We start from the raw sequence: 17,292 nt of genomic DNA, 5'->3' as shown, positions 1-17,292 counted from the left end.
TATAAAATGGACACATTGCCTGGAGTGACAAAATCGGCTCTGGGCACGCCTGGCACTTCTGTTCTTGTGTCTGGCAGCTGCCGTGGCTGAAATGTGATCCTACCAATGAGGAATCTCCTATTTTCATTGAAATGGGAGTCATTTTAACTTCAAGTGGGAGAAATTCAAACGCACGCATTAAAATGATACCTGTTGACATGCTGGGAGCAGTTACAATATATTATGTCGCTCCCCTGAATAATGGCTTCTTCATGTGGTTCGTGCTAACATCAGCGCCTGCCTCACACGCTCGACCCCTGCATGCGTCCCCGGGGCCATGGTTGAGACTCCTGGGCCTCCCCTCCAGCTGCGGGGACTCCTGCCCTGCCGGGTCAGGGTCGGGGGCGGGTGGGGGGGCGGTGGCCCCTGCAGAGCCTCCCGATGAGCCAGGCCTCGGCAGGCTCCGTGGACTGCCCCCTGCCCACAAGCTTCTCCCGACTAACCGTGCCTCCCAGTGACCACTGGAAGGGAGCCACACACAGCGCGTCCTCCTGTCGATTTCACTTTGTGTCGCAAGGGAACTTCTATATTTTCTTTTCTGTTTGATGCACGCATTCTCTCTGCGGGACCTTGTGAACTGGGCTGAGCCATACCTGACTCACGCGTTAGAGGTTGTTCTTAATTCTTTTTTTTTTTTTTTTTAAAGATTTATTTATTTATTTGAGAGACCGAGAAAGTACATGAGAGCGGGGAGGGTTAGAGGGAGAAGCAGGCTCCTCGCTGAGCAGGGAGCCCGATGCAGGACTCGATCCAGGGACTCCAGGATCATGACCTGAGCTGAAGGCAGTCGCTCAACCAACTGAGCCACCCAGGCGCCCAGAGGTTGTTCTTAATTCTAACTGAAATCCCCTTAGCCTGAAAAATGTAGGGTGCTCATAAAATCTGTTGGGGAAGGTCGAGAGCCCCAAGGCAGCTGCTTGGGTCCAGTGGTCTTGGTTATCAATTGAAAGTTTTTTCCAAGCTTCACATTATCATATTCTGGGACAGGGACTTTGGTAGCTTGGCTCTTACAGAGGTAGGGTCATCCTGCCTACAAGTGTTCCATTAGCATCTATAAGGTGCCTTCGCAGGGTATGAAACGAATAGGGGATGTGAGATTCTCAAAGGCACTTGCCTCTGCCTGTACCAGGAGTTTCAGTTTGAAACACTCGCAGCTGATGTGTAGGTGAACTGGCAGGTAAGTTGGTGACAGAATAAATGGTGGGAGCCCCACCGTCCTATTGCTCTTTTGAGAGCCTTGGCAGCTGGCGGGGGGCGGGGGAAGTTGGCATTTGAGGGTGAGGTGCTTAGCCGCTCAAGAGTTGAAAACTACGATAATATCCTTCATTCCCTTGGCAGAGAACCTTTGGGGTTCACGTCATAATAAATACATTTAAAATCTTGCTCTAGGGAAGAATTAAGAGTAGGGAAGTAAGTTATTAGATCTTCAGTAACAATTTTATAGGATCTCATTCCCAGCAGCCTTCTTGGGCAAAACCCAACAGAAGCCATAACCTAAGAAGCTTACTTATTAGGACTGGTGTCCACCCCCATTCTGGGAATCCTTCTGCGTGTTTTTTCTGCTTTTCCTCTAATGCTGAAGCTCGAGAGGCCAGGCCTGACCTTTTTACTTAAAATTGTTGCTCTCTTTGCCTTTCCAGTCACTGGCATTGACAGAAGAGTATATAATTGTCCACAAGAAAGGACTAGCTTCCAGGTTCAACTTTTTAAAAATACTTTGAAAGAGAAGAACTAGGGAGAACTTTTTTTACCCTTACGTTATAAACAGCATCAATTTCTGGTTGTCGTATTACCTTTACTCCAGTCAGAGCGGTGTAAGGTATTGGTAGGTAAGTCCTCATAGCAGGGAGGACTTATGGGGACATGATGGTATTTTGATGGTTTTCGGAGAAGGGAGAGTTTGAGACTCCTTCCATTTTTTCCAATGACTGCTGTGGTAGATGCTTCTCACAACCCCAACAGCTAGTGTTGGTTGGATACTATTTTTACTTTAGGCCATTGTGCTTTGTCACTTTTTTTTTTTGTTTTTCTTTTGAGAACTGAGGAAGCTAGCAATATTGACCCAATCATTTTCCTGTCAGAAAAAGGAAAATGTTTCCATTGCCTCCTTTTTGCACAATTTGGAGAGATAACCCAAGAAGGAGTGAAGTGAAATTCCTAGAGGCTAAACATTCCTTGTGAATATGTTCCTTAACCCTTCAGTATAGAGAATGGGTTACTATGTGAGTGATCACCAGTGAAACTCAGGATTGTAGTTATTGTGGCACTTTAACTGAGTAAACTATTTTCTTCTGGTTTGCTGCTTGTTTTAAATCTTTAGAAGCAATAATTAGGGTATACAAGGTGTACCTCCCTCCGATGGGTGTGTGCTTTTTTAATACCAGCAAGCAATTAATTCAATCCAGTTCTCACTGGACACAGACTTGGCATCATACAGTTCAGTTCAACTCTGACATGGTCTCCCTGGGGAGAGCTTCGCATCCCACAGGTGAAGGGCTCAGCCCCACAAGACTGTCCTGCCCCTCGACCCCCCCACACACACCTTCAGCCAATCACAAGTTCAGGTCACCTGTGCTTCTGCCAATGGGCTATAGATCAGAGGTTCTCATGACCCCCTCCTTGGGTTTTCATAATTTGCTTGAGTGGCTCACAGAACTCAGCGAAACACTTCCCAGTTTATTATAAAAGATTAGAATTCAGGAACAGATGGAAGAGATGCTTGGGGAAGGCACGTGAGCTGCCATGACCTCCCCAGCAACCCCCCCAGCACCTCCCCAAGTACACCAACCCGGAAGCTCTCTGAACCTTGTTGTTTTGGGGTTTTATGGAAGCTTCATTCCAGAGGCAAGATTGATTAAATTGTTGGTGACAAAACTCCACCTCCCCCAGCCCCTCCCCAGAAGTCAGGGGGTGGGACTGGAAGTTGCACCCCTCTAATCATCGTGTTAGTTCCACTGGAGACAGTCACCATCCTTAGGTTCCCAAGGGGCTTCTAAAGGTCACTCATTAATGTAACAAAAGACACCTTCATCTCTCTCATCCCTTCAGGAATTCCAAGAGTTTTAGGAACACTATGCCAGGAATGGGGACAAAACCAAATATATATATTTCTTGTTATAAATCACAGTGTCAAACTCCCTACCCTAGTGCTGGCTTTACTGTAAAACAGCTTACAGATACCGGGAAAATTAATGCATTTTCAAGCTTCATCTGTTTAATTCCCAGCAGAATAAAACTCAAAGACCAATGTGTATTTAATACATGAGTTAGAGCAGAACTGTAGTTGGCTCTATTATCAAGTGCAGTGATCTTAAAATTCTATTCTGCTGGGGCTAGAACTAACTATATGGGAAAATGAAATATTCTTCCATAATGAAATGAGTTAGGATCTTGGTTTTACCCATTAGCAGAACAATTTTTCAAGTCTCTTAGCACCATTTGAAATTTAAATTTAGACAGAAAAAGGTTTTTGTTGTGCTATCTTTGGGGAAGAATGCCTTGTACCAGGACAGGGAGAACTGTGATGGGGAGATACTGGGATTGGCTCTCTTGACCTTCATTTCCACCCTCCTGATGGGAAACCTAACAACTGCATGTCCAAGAATTTCTTACAGTTAGGTTTCTGAATGCATGACAGGTCCCATAAATGCATTTGTGTGAGATTTGGAAGGCTGAGATGGAGACCAAGTTTCCTCTGCTGGTGCTGCTGGTGCTGCTGGTGGGCAAGGTCATGGGGATGTGGGTGTTCCGAGGCACTCGCAGGGACCAGATGCATTGTCCTGGGGCCTTAGGCCCACCTATGCGGACGTGACAAGCTGTTGGGTTGGCAGCAGCGGCCACTTCCCAACACTGGGATCATGACTACCTACCGGGGTGTGTCCTTGAAATAAAGAGTTGAAAGGGGACGTTGCTCCTCCATACCTTTCAGAGATTCTGTAAGCACCTAATTCCCATACCCAGTCCCTTTCTGATTGAAATACCTGGTGTGGTTTCTGTTTCCTGCTGTGGATCAAGACTGGGTGAGCCATTGGAATAGGAAAGCCGAGGGTGACATGGAGACAATCACAAATGTGACTGTGTATACCTACCTTTCTGAAGGGACAGAATCTTAAGATTTCTAAAAGTCAGTTTTATTGAGGCATAACTCAGGAATAATAAAAGTCACCCTTTTAAAATGCAGTTTTATCACTTTTAAGCCCATTAAAATATGGAATAATTCTATCACTTTCCAAAATTCCCTAGTGTTCCTTTATACTTAAGCCCTTGGCAGTCCTCTTTTGTTTTCTGTCCATATAGCTTTGCCTTTTCTGAAATGGCATTTAAATGAAATCATATAGTATGTAGCCTTTTTAGTAGGGTTTCTTTTGTTTAGTAGAATGCATTTGTGATTCATCCATGTTGTTATATTAGTCAGTGGTTCATGCCTTCTTATTGCTGAATAGTATCCATTGGATTCAGAGTTTGTTTATCCTTTCACCAGATGAAGAACATTTGGTAAACTTAACTTACTTGAATCCCCCATGGATAAAATAGAAAAAGGGAAACGTTTAATATAGTGTTGTATTAATCATATAAGACAGATATTTGGTGCCCATATACCTACCCCCTGGTCTGGAGGGAGAAGATGGAGGGTCAGTTCTATTTATCTCTCTATTGGAGACCCTGCACAGAGGGTTTTATTTATTTATTTATTTTTAAAAGATTTTATTTATTTATTTATTTGAGAAAGTGAGAATAAGAGAGAGAGAGAAAGAGAGAGCACATGAGGGGGGGAGGGTCAGAGGGAGAAGCAGACTCCCTGCCGAGCAGGGAGCCCGATGCGGGACTCGGTCCTAGGACTCCAGGATCATGACCTGAGCCGAAGGCAGTTGCTTAACCAACTGAGGCACCCAGGCGCCCCTGAACAGAGGGGTTTTAAAGCTTGTGCCTCAAGAGCATGCTGTCAGTGGGGCATCCGGGTGGCTCAGTCAGTTAAACATCTGACTCTTGGTTTCAGCTCAGGTCATGATCTCATGGGTCATGAGATAAGAGCCCTGTGTCTGGCTCCACGCTCAGCTGGGAGTCTGCTTGAAGATTTTCTCCCTCTGCCCCTCCCCGCCAACAACAACAACAGCAGCAACAACAACAACAACAACACACCGTCAGTTCCTGGCGACCCTTGGGTTGATTGTTCTTTATAAACATTGCCTAGTTAATTGTCTGAACTACAGTGGCAACAAAGCTATTAAGAGACCACACACCCTACTCTCCCCCAAATCTAGCAGATTCAGAAAGACTTCTCATAATGCCCCCAAGTACTGACCACTAGCATTTAGACAAATGAGCTTCAGTTAGAAAATTGCAAAATTGAATTTTTAAGTAAGCATGTCATCATCTCTCCCACTCTTCCTCAAGGGAGGAGATTGTTTTACAAATAAAGGAGAGAGACACATACAAAAGATTCAGCTGAATTTTCCTCAAGAAGAATTTCCATGCCCTTGGTGGATTTATCATTTTAACAATGAACTTTTGAACCACTTAACGACATAGGATGCTGGCAGTTTGAAATCCTCTGACATTCAAGTTGAAGCCTGGCCCTTATAATCCCCTCAACCCATTTTTATCATCTCTTCTTCATCTCCATGATATATAAATGTGTAAATAGATGTGACTGAGGGTGTTTATCAGGCATGGGATGGTGATAGATTTTGGAAGATAAGCTAATAGGTTGTTTTGCTCCTTTGGATAATTAACACAAATGTTGAGTCTTATGTGTTTGTTCAAAATATGTGACCCATATTTATTTGATTCCAACCGTTTAATGAAGGAGTGAGACAGCTGTCACTGACTTATAGCAATTGAAAATCACTTTATGGAATTCTGTGATAAGCCCACAAAATTGAATTTCAGATGGTTGCTACACAGGAAATGTTGTTGATCACGTTTATTAGAATTTGTTCCAAGGAAGTTTGTGGGTGATACGATTTCCCCTCCTTCCCCCACGCCCCACGGGAGTTTGATTGTATCTCCTTCCCAGTTTCTGTAGAACAGACTTTTTTCCTCTTTGAATCATGGCCTTTGAATCACTAAATCTTAGAAGCATTGTTAGGGGTCCAGTGACTACTCTCCAAACTGGAGTGGCTGACTAATTTGCCAGGAGTCCACACAGCTGGCCTGTGGGAGACAAGATGGATATCTGGACTTCCTGCCTCCCAAGCCAGTGCCTTTCCCGTACACCAGACCATCTCCTGTATCTAGTAGATACAGTAACTGAGAATCCAACAATTAGTGGCTCAAGCAATAAATGAAGTCTTCTCACACAAGAATTCTGCCAATAAGTACTTCCACGTTTGGTATAGCAACTCATGAGGGCCTCAAAGATATAAGCTTCTGGAAACCGTATGGAGGTTCCTCAAAAAATTAAAAATAGGATTACCGTATGATCCGGCAATCTCACCTTTGTGTATTTAGCCAAAACAGTATCAGGGAGGTGGTGTCTTTAGGACGCAGCTAAGGTTAAGCGAGGTCATAGGTGGGGCCCTCATCCAGGACCCTAATCCAGTAGGACTGTAGTCTTGTAAGAGGACAGAGGACACAGGAGAGGAGGGCCTTCAGCAAGCCAGGAAGAGCACTTTCACAGAACCCAGCCATGCTGGTAGCCTGCTCCCTGTCTTCCAGCCTCTAGAACTGTGAGAAAATCAAGTCTCTTGTTTACACCTCCGCATTCATGGTATTTTGTGAGGGCAGCCTGAGTGGACTAAGATACGCAGCTCCTTAACTCCCTGCATATTTCACACTAGTTAGAATTATTTTTTAAAATATCTTGAGACGAGAAGCAGGAGAAATGGTTTTTAGCCAAGGGACATTTCCAGGTTAGTGTGCCAAGACGATGTAGGTCCTGGGGGTATGTGGCTACAAGTCTGCCTGTGGCCTGTAGCAATTAAGGTGACCATCTGTAAGATGTGATGGAAGTTGAAGACGTGCTTTTATGGTATTCTCGAAGGCTGTGGTTGTTCTGCCTCCCGTGGCTAAGAGCTCCTTTTGGTCTTGTAAAAAAACTCCACATTTTTCGGCCTTTTTTTCCTTAACAAATCAACAGCAAATATAACCATCACACACAGACCTAAGCCCTGTGTGCATTTTTCAAGGGCTCCTTGAACTTGGTTTCTGGTGGCATTAATGAGCTCTCCTACTACAAGGCATGATGGTGTGATTCCCTCTGCAGCTTTGGGGGATTAATTTCAGTTTATGCTCCCTTTCCAAGGACTTGTTCCTTCTTCCATCCTACTTCTCTTTCTCTTCCTCTCTCCCTTTTTGTGGGTGGTAATTAAGGTTTTGTTTTCTTGATTGGGTGTTGTTGTTTTTGTTGTTGTTGTTTTTTGTTTTTGTTTTTTTTTTTTTTTAGAGAGGGAGAGATCGTGAAGGGGAGCAAGGGCAGAGGGAGAGGAAGAGAGAGAATCTCAAGCAAACTCCCCACTGAGCATAGAGCCCAATATGGGGCTGGATCTCATGACTTGAGCCGAAATCAAGAGTCAGATGCTTAACTGATTGAGCCACCCAGGCGCCCTAGGGTGTTACTTATATAAGAGAGAGGTGAAATGTAGCAGAAGGTCCCAGCTCTACTTTCTGGGGGGCCCGTAGGGTGTGTCTCAAGACTTTTATTGAGTTTCAACACTGGAATAAGCAGGTCTTTGGGGATAGCCTTAGGAGTGGTCACCGTGTTGCGGTCACCGTGTTGCCTCCCTTCTCTCCCCTCCCCCCCCCAAGTCCATGTGGCTTTGTGACATAAACACTTGCGCCCAGACTGTTGGGGAGGCAGCCATCTTGGATTTGACAGCTGTGAGCTGGAGCCCTGTGGAAAAAACCAGCCCCGAGTGGTATAGTCTAATCTACTCTGCAGCAGTAGTCAGAGGATTAAGCGCTTTGAACCCGGTGAATGAATGGGCATAAAACCCTGCCGTGTTTAGTAGGGTTTTTTTCCTCTCTGCCTTCCTCTCACTGCTGGGACCACGAAGGGAAGAAGTCAGATCTGAACCGGCGGTGAAGAGTTGAAGAGATTGTAGCGATGTGGTATGATAATTTTTAGTATTCTGGTTTTGGGGGTCTTTTCTCTCCTCCTATAAACGTGGCCCCAGATTTCACAACCCACTCCGCTTTTCCCCTTGCTGGCCTGCTCCCATAAAATTATACCAGGAGAAATGAGCTTTTCACCATCTGCCTGGCTTACATTTTTATTTGCCCACAGTGAATAACTATTCTCAAGGTGATTTATCCTCTGCCTCAGATGACGTTCACTTTCCTAAGATGGAAAGTCAACGCTCTGAGATTTATGATCTTGGGGAAAGAATGTTATGGAAGAAAAGAGTACAGTCTTTTCTCGCATATACTCTGGGCTTTGCCTGAATTAATCAATGAGTTCTGTATCCCTTTTGCAATTTGAATGGGATTTTGTGGATGGCTGTGGATACCCTAGTACTACACAGTATGCGGGGGCTTACTGGGTGCTAAATCAAGATTGTATATTTTTAAGTTTTTGGTAATGAAGATAGGTGTGAGCTACTAACCAGGCAGAATGTAGATTGCGTGTGTGTGTGCATGAATAAGAAAGCTGTAGCACTAAGTCCTGGTAGTGATTTTCAGACTCTGTGGATACAGGACTCCAACACTTGAACATACTTTACCAGTAACTAGTTGGCTGGCCATCCTGTCTCCAGTTCACCTCAGGACCTTAGCCCTTGAAGATATTAGAGCCACAAGGGTCATATGGTGGGCTCTGAGGGGTGAGAGCGTGCTCAGGTGTCATGTGACACCCCGTCACCACCATCTTGTTTCTCCTCTGACAGAGTGCACTCCCACCCCTCCCCCGACGCCCCGGCCCCTTTTCTCCGTCATTTCCATCCCCACCCCACCTCGCCCCTGCAGCCAGCTAAGTGGATGCTGGACTGTCCCGATGTCATATTTGGCTCTCTCTACTGGCTGTGCTTATCCCAGCAAATGGTCTCATTGTGAAAAAGCATTAGAAGAGTGGCAGAAAGACAGACACATGGAGGAAAAGGAGACCATAACCTTTTTGGAAATGAAATTCAACATACTGGAGAACTGGATAGCCTTAAAACCATGGGAGTGTTCTTCAGAGTGTCCCACATCTCTCTTTACATTTTCCTCGATCTCACCCAAGTTTCTTTCCTTTCAAAAGAATAAGAAATGTATGTAACTTTGTTTTTTTTAGAGTTATTTTAAAATTTATATTGCGGAGGTATTAAATCTCAACTCCTTCTGGTGAACATAGAGTACGTAAGCCACATTATGAGCTTCAAAGAGCTTTGTGGGTCACTCTGGAAATGGCCCTCTTCCATGAATGATGTTATATTTTGGAAAATGTGTTTCAGATTCCAAATCTTTCTTTTCAGTGGCCTTTGTACTGAAATGCAGGGCCAGCTTGTAGTTCTGACTTAAAAAAAAAAGAAATATATTATGTAATTCAGGGAGAAAAGGACTCCATCGGGGATTGTGAAGTTTTCTCATGGTAGACTGATACCAATTTCATGCTCTGAATTGAGAAAAAGACATGGAAGCAGGGGAAAGGGACCACTTTTACGTTTACCTGCCTTTTTGTATTTTGCTAGAATGCATTTTTAGAGCTAAAAACTTTATTTAGAATGAGCTCTTATATAGAAATTCCCATAATGGGAAAATAGGCACCCATTTTAGATGCTGCTCTGTGACATCATGGTTTGCACTTAGGTGAGTGGGGACCCCTGTGCCTTGCGGAGTGAGGGAGAGGTGTCACAGCGGTTGCTCCCAGAAAGCCTTTACAAACATCAGAGTGCCTGCGTCACAGAAGCAAGCTTTTGATTTATATCCTTTTTGAACACGATTCCTTGAAGAAGCAGTCAGTAGAACATAAAGTACAAAATAATAATAAAGACAATGAGGGGCGCCTGGGTGGCTCAGTTGGTTAAGCGTCTTTGTCTCAGCTCATGATCTCAGGGTCCTGGGAACGAGCCCCACCCCCCTCAGGCTCCCTGCTCAGTGGGGAGTCTGCTTGTCCCTCTCCCTCTGCCCCTCCCCCCTCTTGTGCGCATGCGTGCTTTCTCTCAAATAAAATCTTAAAAAAAAAAAAAAAAAGACGCGGCGCCTGGTTGGCTCCGTGGAGCATGCGACTCTTGATCTCAGGGTCTTGGGTTCAAGCCCTACAGTGGGCATAGAGATTACTTAAAAATATATATAAAAATAAAGACAATGAGAGATTTTGTTCTAGATAATTTGGCTGAGATGAATAAAAAGTTTTTGAAAGTCTGAGGGGTATTTTGAGAGGAGGTATGTTAATGGTTGCATTTCTAGGACCATAGGAATAAAGCTAATATTCTCCTCCTTTTGAGCATTTTGGCATCAAGCTGATGTCAGTTTAAGCTGTCCCTGATGGGGGTAGCAGGCTGCCTCTCTAGGACGCCCACTGTGGAGGTGACAGGGCGATCTGAAACCTATCCCCTTCACTGACTGCCATGGGGGTGTGGGCAGTGTCAGTGGTAATGATGGGAGTCCTTTCCTGATGGAAATGTTAGAATCAGATGAGATCACATATTTTCAGTGTTCAGCCCAATGCCTGGTACATAGTAGGTACTCAGTGGTGAGCCCTTATTCACATTGTTCTTTGCAAATCCCTGTCCGTGGATATGAGTGTCTTGAGAAACCCCTAAGAATATGTGTTCCTGACTTATCCTGGGTTCCTCAAGGGAGATTCATTTCTCTTTTGTTAGTCTTTCAAAAGAGTAGTCTGCATGTAAATGACAACAAGTATATTTGTATGGTGAGGCATGATTTACAAAGGGCTTTCATTAATAACTTATTCAAATATGGCTTCTCCCGATGTAGCTAATTTAATAACCATGAAGACAGTTTTGTTGCTGGTGTCTTGTTTGGGTTCTCTCTGAGGAAGTCCTAAAATCAGCTAGCTGGGCCCCTGGGTGGGCCCAGGTCACTGGACATCTGTAGGGTGAGATGCCCAGGTGGGCTGATTTCCGCAGCGTAGCCCAGGCTTGCCCACCAGAGGAAGTCTGGGGTGTCGAGAAATAAAGGAAGTCTAGGCAGGTTGTTTTAGCTTCCCATTCCTGCTGTAACAAATTGCCACACATTTAAGAGCTTAGACAACACAAATTTATCATCTTCCGGTTCTGTAGATTAGACGTCTGGGACACGAGTCTCTCCCAGTGGGCTAAAATCAAGTTGTTGGCAGACTACATTCCTTTCTGGAGGTTCTAGGTGAGAACCCATTTCCTTGGCTCTTCCAGCTTCTAGAGGCTGTCTGCCTGCCTTGGCTCATGGTCCCTTCCTCTTCTGGGCCAAGAATATTTCTTCTCTTTGGCTCTTTCCATAGTCCTATCTACCTCTGACTTCCCTCCTCTGTCTCCCTCTTCCATTTTTAAAGACCCTTGTGGTTATGTTGGGCCCACCCAGATAATCCAAGATAATCTCCCGACTTTAAGTTCAGCTGACTAGCGACCTTAATGCCCTACTGCCAAGTAGCCTGACATTGTCACCATCCTGGGGATTAGGACTTGGATGTCTTTGGGCCATTCATCAGCCCACTGCAGCAAGCGCATTAGTTGGCATTCACCAAATACATTAGAAATACCATGGAAATCAACCTGAGATCGATCTCTGGCTCCAAGTAGAGCACATTGTTCAATTGTTCCTTTGCGGAAGGCAGTCCGCTCAGCTGGCTGTGCTATTAGAAGAAGTCACTGGCTTTGCTTTTTGTACACAGTGAAACTAGTTCAAACTTGTTTTTGCCAGTTGGCCACTGGCCCTCACGCCTTCACCGACTCCCACGGCCTCCCCAGGGCCTCAGGATTAAACCAGACATGGAAGCCTGTGGTCATTTCTGACAGTTTATACAGTTCTTAGGTTGGCAGTGGAAGGAGGAGGACTTTAAAAATTATTGTGAAACGGGGCGCCTGGGTGGCTCAGATGGTTAAGCGTCTGCCTTCGGCTCAGGTCATGATCCCAGGGTCCTGGGATCGAGTCCCGCATCGGGCTCCCTGCTCCTTGGGAGCCTGCTTCTCCCTCTGCCTCTCTCTCTCTCTCTGTCTCTCATGAATAAATAAATAAAATCTTTAAAAAAAAAATTATTGTGAAACAACGTAATTGTTGCCATAAAAATAATAGCAGAGGCTTTTGTAGGAAGTCAGAAATAAAAGTCCACTGTTTCAACTCTTCTTTAGATGCTGCCTCCAGCAGGGGGCTACTGTCTCTCTTCTGGGGAGTTTGCACAGCAAACATACATATTATATATATATATAGGAATTCTTACAACTATGAAATTACACTACAGATAACGTGTGTAGGTAAAGTGGCTTTTTAATTGAACAATACATCTTCAGTACCCTCCCATGTCAGTATACGAAGATTGTTTGCATCCCTTTAAACAGCTACAGAGCAGTCAACTCTAGGGTTGTGTCATGATTCGGGGAACCCTGTGCCTTATTTAATCAGACCTTCTGAGAGACATTTAGGTTGTCCAGTTTTTCTTTTACAAATACGGTTCTGCTCATATTTTGCACACTTAAGACAACTATGTCTCATATAGGGGAACTGTCTAGCAGTGGAGTTTAAGTGGAATTCAGTCAACAAATGTGGGAATTAAAAATTCTTCTCAGTATTACCAAATTGCTCTCGAAGACGGAGACGAATTTATACTTCTGCAGCAATGTGCGAGGGCTACTATTTTCCTGTACTTTTGCCATTAGAAACGAATATCAAGTGCCTGTTTTCTTGCCAGTTTTTTTTATTTTTAATATTTATCTTTAAGCTCTGTGCCCAGTGTGGGGCTTGAACTCATGACCCCCGAGATCAAGCGTCGCACGCTCCACTGGCTGAGCCAGCCTGGCTCCCCTCTGGTTTTTAATTTTAGAAGAAAAATGGTGTCTTGTTGTACTTTCTATTTTGTACTTATGAATGAAGTGAAGAATATGTTTCACATATTAGCCATTAATGTTTATCTTGTTCACAGCCTCTGCACATTTTTCAATTCATTTGGACTTTCTAATTAATATTTTATAAGTGTTCTTTTTATATTAAGCCAATTAATTCTTCATAATGTGGGGCAAGTATTTTGTCCATATCTTGGGTGCACTTCAGATATGAGAAGTAGTGGCAGCAATTACGGTTACAGTCACCACTGCAGAATCTTTTCCTGTGAAGGATCCCTTAGTTTGAATTGGGTTGAGAGTCAGACTCTCATTACATCCTTTTGTAATCTAGTGTTAGTTTCAAATGAGGCTCCAGAATTGTATGTGTGGCTGTCTAGGAACACCACCAGGATGAGCCAGCATGTTGCTCTGTTTGGGAGGGAGGTACAGTAGCTATGGGAATAGCCGTGAGCCGAGATAGACGCTTGTCTGTCTTGGAAACATCATCCAGCAAGAACCAAATGGTCCTCTCATAAAGACTACTGACTACGTAGAGCCCTTGTTATCCCCACCCTCACCTTCTCCCTGGTCCTACTCCTTGCTGTGAAGGAAATGTGGAAATGTGTATAGATAGACTCATTTGACAGTGGTTCTGGTTTGGACCCTCTCTCTCCATCCAGGGTCTGACGTTGCTGGTTTTTAAGACAGTTTTATGCAGGATACTTATTAACTTGGAAAAAACAACAGTGGTTTATTTCTCAAAAATGAAGCACTTAATATCAGAAGTTAAACTTTTTTTTTTTTTTTTTTTTTAGTTCTAAAGACTTTAGATTATGGATGGCATGATAAAGTAACCAGTTAAATATCAATTTCAAGCAAAACATCACATACCATGGGTTATTTTTAAACTTGCATGAGGGTTGTTTGTTTCATGAATGGGATGAAGACTTAGTGCACAGGAGTACAACATTTGTCAAAATGTCTACCCAAGTAACGGAAAACCTAGCTTCAAGAGCCCGCATAGCAGGCTAGGTTATGCTAGAGAAATGGAAACTGCATCAGGGTAATCATTAAAACAAAACAAAACAAAACAACCAATGAAAACAGGAACTTAGTATTTAGAAGAGTGTGGGTCCCGCCAGAGTACATTTACACCTTAAAATTCACTGTCTTCTTTTTGTGCTAAACACAATAACCCACAGTTCTGATCATTAATAGCGCTCACCACACGTGTTCACGGTCCCCTAGGGTGACTACAGCTGTCTCACAAATTTGTCTTTGAAGTTGTCACTGAATGAAGCATTTGAAAATGGGGCAATGCAGAGTGTGATAATGTGACAGTTTTTCAAGCAGAAGACATAGTAAGCCTCATTTGGATTTTATGGCAGTGGAATAATAGGGGGAAAATATGAATTGTTACAATTACCCTCTTAGATTCTAAGTATCAATTCACATTTGAATAAAAGTAGAAAGAAACCTCCTTTGAATACCCTCAGTCACAGTGGCTAGAAAAATGGACATACATAATGCAAATTAAGAAGCAGAGAAAATGCCTGCTATTTGAGCCAGAAGGTACTGAGTGGGATTTAGAGATTGTAGCTTTAATAGGGCCTTATTGGTGCTTCCCCATCGTAGAATGAAGAGCTGGAGGCGGTTTTGTTCTGGTTTCTTTCTTTCTTTCTTTTCTCCTACAAAACACTACTGCCTGTTTCTCCCGGATGCTTTCCCGTCCGTTAATATTTACAAAAATCTGGATATAGTGGAAATATACCAGACCTCTTTTTAAGAAAAACGAAAAGTCTAAAATTGCCCGAGCTTTGCATTGTTTCTAAAATTCCTAGCTCTTGATGTGCTTCTAGCACTAAATCATTGGCTCTTTTGAGAGTCAGGAAATAGTAATCCAGAAACTCGACCTTTTGGAGTGAAATGGTATAGACTTGGCACGATTTAGATCCTGGAAGGCCGGGGTGCACTGGTGTATGTACTGATATGTGCCTCGGGTCCCAGGAAATCCTCAGTGTGGGCTGGAGAGAACAGTATCTGCGGAGGAGTCCTTAATGCCCTTTGCTTTTTCCATTATTCATGATGCAGTCCCTTTTTGCCTGCAAAGAACAGTAAATGCCTCGTGCTTTTAATGACTTGTAAATCAAAACTATTCTGTGGTTTGCAGTGCCCCTGGTTATTTCCTTTGTGTTATCATACCCTTCCAGGATTTCCGTCGGAAAGAAGCAGTTGGGAATTTCTAAATGAGAGGCATAAATGATTAAAATGGACGGATGAAATCCAGAGTCAGAATGAAAGGACCGCCTGGTGGGGCCACTGATGAAAATATAATCACCCTCTTCCAATCAAAGTTTATAGCTTTCCATTTCCGTTTTGAGGCTGTCAAGTGGAATTTCCAGAACCTGAGAGAACATTGAGAAAGACGGTTTGTTTCTTCAGCGTGTGCCTACGCAGTTTTTTGAGAACAGTTGTCCATTTGTCCATGTTTGGGTCCCCTTGCGCCTCAGGCGGTGCCGTGTGCTCAGGAGGCGCTTGGGGTTGGGTTTGGAGAACCAGAGGGGCCAATAGTCCATCTCCTGCTAGTCTTTCCTGGGGGCCTGCTTGCTTGTCTCTGCTGACCCCTGTGGCCTGCGGTGGTTAGAGCAGTGCTTCTCAACCGCTAGAACGTACCAGAAGCACCTGGAGGGCTTGGCAGAACACAGGTTCTGCAGGGCCATGGGAGAGGAAATGGGAAGTTATCCAGTGGGTGTAGGGTTTCAGTCTGGAAGCTGAAAAAATTCTAGAAAGCTGTTGCACGACAGCGTCCATACAGATAACACCGTTACTACTTAAAAATAGTTAAGATGGTAAAAAAAAAATGAATTGGATATAAAGTGATACATTTGTCATAAGCCATGTTATACTGTACACTAAGGTCTCTCATTGCACCATATATAAATTATACTTCAACTAAAAAATAGAAGCCAAAAAACCCCAAACATCCACAGTTCTGGACTCCTTGGCCCCAGAGTTTGATTCCATAGGTCTGGGATGGGCCCCTAGCCTGGGTTATCTCTGATGGTTTTCTTGATCGTCTTTGTTGTCAAGTTCCCAGTGATGCCGAGGCTGCAGGTCCGGAAACCACACATTATGTAGGCCTGATTCGGAGCTTCTCCTACAGCTGCTCTGCACATCCTCGTTGCTTTGTGTCTTTTTTTCCTGTCTCTTTCAAGAGTTCCAGCCCATAACCGTGTATAACTTGTGGAAAAAACTAGGCAGCCTAGCAATTGGTGGCGTCAAGTGTGGAGTCTGAAAGCATCGCTAACGTGGTGCCATCGACCTGAGTTTCATTGTGTTTACTCTCTGAATAAAGGTATTTACCATCTGCAGAATCAGAAGAAATCCATCACCCAGCACAAAGCATAAATCAATAATAATTTAAACCATGGATATAGAAAGTCAGAGTTGTATTCTTGGTGTGCATCCATGGTTACAAAAGAAGCAAATCATAGATAGTAGAATTCCTTTAAGTTTTTAGGTCCAGAGTCCTTTTAATACTATTGGTTACCCCCAGTACATCACTCCTTCATCATGTTGTTTCTGAGGCGACTGTATTTGTAAAATTGTCCTTGTGTGCTTTATTAGGAATGTCAGATTTTCAAAATGACCTCTTCTCCGTGAGCTTTGGATTACCAAGAAGTTAAGGAAAGATAGGCCTGGCAGTGGCCTGTGAGTGACCGTGGCAAAGCTTACCCAAAGGGCTGTAGAGGAGGGAGAGACTGTTAACGACCTGGGGTCATTGGAGTCCATATCAAGGCATGGGGCTGTGTTTGCAGAGAAAGAACAAATGGTAGAAAGCAGAGAAATGAACGGGGAGGGCGTGAAAAGCATAGAGCAGCCTATCCAATACAACACGCTACGATGATGGGAATGTTTGTACTCTGACCAATATGGTAGCCACTAGCCACATGTGACTGGTGAATACTTAAAATGTGGCTAGTGCCATTGGGGAACCGTACTTTAAATTTTACTTATTTTTAATGGATTTGCATAGCTCCATGTGGCCAGTGGCTGTTGTGCTGGGCAGTATGAGGTTAGGGGGTGCCATGAGGGTGCCGTCAAACTGTCTAGGCAGGAGGGAGTTCGGGTGAGGAGCAGGAGGGAAAGGGACAAAGGGGTAGGTGGAGGAGAGCCTTACAGGTTGGGCTGACTGGATAGCAGTTCTCTCTGAGCCATGGAACGGCACTGAAGACTTTCGAACGGAGAAGAGGGTATTTGGGGAAGAACATTCTAGTGGTGCAACACAAGGCAACGTGTAAGAGGGGAATGTTTGGAGCAGAAGGAGAATCTGCACACTGGTAGGATCATACAGTTAGGTGTC

General features: G+C 44.1%; 1 protein-coding gene across 6 annotated transcripts in view; it reads left to right on the top strand.

The window, feature by feature from the left end:
• The window catches only part of OSBPL10 (oxysterol binding protein like 10), a 334,389-nt gene that overhangs the window by 245,692 nt on the left and 71,405 nt on the right, over window positions 1-17,292 (top strand). The window lies entirely within an intron of this gene.

The sequence above is a fragment of the Mirounga angustirostris genome, unplaced genomic scaffold (genome assembly GCF_029215605.1).
Source record: "Mirounga angustirostris isolate CCGP_5_RB_7025 unplaced genomic scaffold, mMirAng1.0.hap1 SCAF_1, whole genome shotgun sequence".
Classification (NCBI taxonomy): domain Eukaryota; kingdom Metazoa; phylum Chordata; class Mammalia; order Carnivora; family Phocidae; genus Mirounga; species Mirounga angustirostris.
Note: the sequence above shows the minus strand (reverse complement) of the source record. Positions and strands in the feature narration are given on the sequence as shown.